Here is a 3,928-nt window from a genome sequence, read left to right as displayed (position 1 = left end):
CTGGCATTGTTGCTTATTATGTAGCCTTTAGCTATACATATGGTCTCCTATGAAATTATATTGGCCCCTTTAATCTTTGGTTATACTTTCCTTTTGGGTGTTTAAGGCCACACAGTTGGTCCAGATAAACCGATTTATTTTTACTCTTAAGGTCGTTTAAGGATCTGTTCCTCAGGGGTCACATGGGCTTGGGAGGAGCCCCTGGCTCTTAAAACAAGCTCTGACGTTTTTTCTTTCTGGTATGAATATTTTTTGTAAACCTACATGTAATGTCTAACAACTTGGGCTGGTTAGTCCTTTTGGAGCCTCCATTCAGACTTTGCCAAAATCAAGTTCTTTGGAGAAACAGCATATGAATCTCTTTTAACAGAATCTTGTTCTCTAATCTCATCCACACTATATTTCCAAATTAGATGCATTTTTTTCTTGTCCCACATTATAAAAGTTTGAATTTATAGCAGGCCAATATTTTAGCATCTTTTCTATATCCAACAACAATGATAAACGCTTTGCAGATACATGTCTTATGGGAGTTATTCCTTCCATTTCAGTAAAGTAAAACATTTCAGGTACCTCTGCACATTTTAAGGAAATTGGAAAGTGATATAAAGCTTCCATTGTGAGAACGTTAATATCCTAGGTGAGAAAAATCATATCCTTCCCTCTTCAGCAGAATTGAGTAGATGTACGTGCAGGACTCTAGCTCGTTATTGTCTTTTCATTTTCTTTGGTACAATGTTTGTAGACTGAGTGGAATATATCACAATTTATATTTGTATACTATTTGAATAGGAACATAAACGAGCAAAGTATTTGTATTCAGACAAAATAGTGACACAATTTTATATTTTCTATAGTTTGTCTAGCATTTTTATAGAACCCAAAAGTAAGTTTGAAACTCCATTTTTTCAAGTGCACATTCGTAAGCACTAGAGGGAGCATTTGTAGAAAGTATGTTGGTAAGATCTGACAGAATCTGCTCTGTACTGAGAGGTCAGTATGTCTGTTGTCAAATTTTCCCTTTGTTTGCTCACAGAGCATTTCAGTTACATCTTCAGAATCTGGAAATGTAATTTGGCTTCACAGAGCAATCAAGGGAACTTTAGAATACTGTGTATTTTTTTGAATCCCCAACTTAATTCAACAACTGGGCTTTTCTTTATTTCTTTCCTTTTAAGAAAAAAGATTTATTTTACTTTTTTATTTATGTGTCTGTGTGTGAGTATGTTCTTGTGTGTGAAGGTGCCTGCAGAGACCAGAAGAGAGCATTGGATCCCCTGGAGCTGGATTTATAGATGGTTGTGAGCTGGGTGCTGGGAACCAAACTTGCGTCCTCTGCAAGAACATAAGCGCTCTTAATTGATGAGAAATCTCCAGCCCCTTCTTTCCATTTTTTGTTTAATGCGAGTTCTTGATATATAGCCCAGTATGGTCTTGAACTCACTATAGCCCAGGTGGGCCTTAAACTTATAATGATTTTCGTGTCTCAGCCACCCAAATGCTGAGATTACAAGCATTCATCACTGTATTTATACAGCAGTTCCTGTTTTCAACTTAATATTGGAGTCTTACTGGGAGATGAACAAGCTTGATTCATTCTCCATGTATTTCCACATCCCCTTTATACTATGTCTAATCCTATATTCTTTTCTACATATTATGGAATATGCTCTATTTTGGTTGTTCTCCTTCCTATTCTATTTTTATGTGTCCTTCTGAGAAAGATCAGAAGGAAACCTTCCTCAAATATATTTGGTTAGGGGTTAAGCATTATTGGGTAAAATTCATTGAAAGAATATGTGAGATTCATGTTCATCTTTGTTGTAAGCACTCTGTAATGTTTGTACCCTTTGGAATGACTAAAGCCCTCAGGCACTAGCAGTTGGGCTGCTTGATTAACAGTTGTCTGAGTGTTCTTTTCTCTGTCCTTTGCCACAAGTTCCACGGTGTGGAGCTGGGTGACTAGCCCAGGTTGAGGGGAAAATGGAGGCCAGATGGGAACCATAACTATTATCTCCAGGGTTCCCAAGTCTGGCAGAGCGATGAACGATATTGCCGACAGTCCTGAAATTCCATCAGTGTGGTGGGAAGCTCATCTTCAGCTCTACCCCTTTCCCTGAGGCTGTGGAGGCTTTCACTCAAACATCTTCCTAGGGAATTGCTTCAGCTGTCATCTTAATAGCTGTGACTTCTTGCGGCACCTTACAGCTCCCTAGAAACTGACCCAGGTTCGGACACTTGGAGGAGACTCTGATCTAGTCACAGATAGCCTGAAGGGACTTCCTTCCAGCCACTGGGTCCACTATAGTTGTCATAGCCACTATGCCAAACTTGGTTTCGCTTCAAAAGACTTTGCTTCAATCCTAGCCATATCACACACTCTAAAACAGTTCTGGGAGATGTCCACTCAGCTGTGGCAGCTTGAGATGGCTTTTAGATGACCCTGCTTATGGCCTCACTGTATGTCTCTGCAGCTCCTCTCGATCTGGTGGGGGAAGAGAACCTTGTTAACTGAGGCAGGCACCTGTGCAGACTGTGTGACTAAACAAAATGTTTGTGGTTAGCAGATAGGAGGCTGTGCCAATGTGTGACTGGCTGTGTGGGCAGCTCTCCTCTTAGACTTAGAGCAGTCGGGGAGACTTCCTTCCTGTATACTGCTCTATTAGTGCTGCAGCCTAGGCCTCAGTGAAGCCTTGTCCAAGTTATGCTTACTTTTGGTATTCTTTGCACTTCAAAGGGAAGGCCTTATTCTGTAGCCTAGGCTGACCTTGAACTCACTGTGTAGTCCAGGCTGGCCTTGAATTCATGGCAATCATCATGCCTCAGCATTCCAAATGCTGGGATTCCAGGTGGAAGCACCACACTTAGTTTACTTGTCTTTTCATGGGTAGAACAGGCTGAGCTGGTAACACGAACGGCAGACAACCCTTTGTGCTGTTTTCCTCAGGCACAAACAGCAGCAGCTCCAAAGGGGTTGAAGAGTCCCAGAGAGTGGCTGGTATTAGAGACCATGGAGAGACGAGGCCTGAGAAGACTGTGGAACTGTAGAGAAAGCAAGGCACTGCAGAGAGAGGAGAGAGAGGAGTCTGCAAAAGGCAAAGACTGTGAAGAGCTGAGACTGTGAAAGGTAAGAGGCTGGAGCGAAGCTGAGATTGTGGACAAGCTGCAAGCCCTGGCTGCTGGAAGACTTCTAGAAAACTGCCGAGAATTACTAGCTTGACTTGCCAAGAAGCTGTCACAACCAATGCCGTCACACTAGCTGCTGGGTGCTGAGCCATTGACAATTAAAGCCCAGAGTGGAAGGCCCTGCCACCCTAAGCATGGAGTTGTTGGCACTAAGGGAGCCAAAGAACACTCAGTCGATTAGGAACACATCCACGTTGTTTAGCTTTTTCTGGTGGTGTTTTGGTCACACTGGTGTTGGCATTGTTACTACTCTCATGTCCATTGTCTGAACTCTTAGAAAATGATCAAGTAGTTACAAAATTAAAAACGAAACTACCGCTATCTTGACTCTGAGCACAGCAGATCATCTATAAGCCAAATCAAAGATTGATGAACTGTTACCATTCAGATTTCAATAGGCTTAATTTGTACACTTAGCTTATTTATTTTGCTTGAAATGAAGCAACACTGATGTCATCACTAGTATGTGGAAAATTAATGACAGTCTCTATGGAGGGCAGATCATTTGTGCTGTATTCTTTTGACAGTGTAGATAATGTTGTTTTCAGCCTTTATTGATTTATTTGGTCACTGTGCCTCAACTGTCTTTATCCATTATTCAGACCTAGGATTTGTGTGTGTGTGTGTGTGTGTGTGTGTGTGTGTGTGTGAAAAAGAGTTAGGATGTGGGAGTTTCAATGCTAAAATCAAAACAGTAGGTGGGCCTGGGGAGATGACTCAGTGGGGGCTGGGGAATGGCTCA

The 3,928-nt window shown here is 41.8% G+C and overlaps 1 pseudogene; it reads right to left on the bottom strand.

Moving 5' to 3' along the window:
• LOC103737850 overlaps positions 1–1,616 on the bottom strand; it is a 4,936-nt pseudogene extending 3,320 nt beyond the window's left edge.
• Positions 1,617–3,928: the final 2,312 nt, after the last annotated feature.

The sequence above is a fragment of the Nannospalax galili genome, unplaced genomic scaffold, assembly GCF_000622305.1.
Source record: "Nannospalax galili isolate Female #2095 unplaced genomic scaffold, S.galili_v1.0 scaffold238, whole genome shotgun sequence".
NCBI lineage: Eukaryota > Metazoa > Chordata > Mammalia > Rodentia > Spalacidae > Nannospalax > Nannospalax galili.
This window is presented reverse-complemented; position numbering and strand designations above follow the sequence as displayed.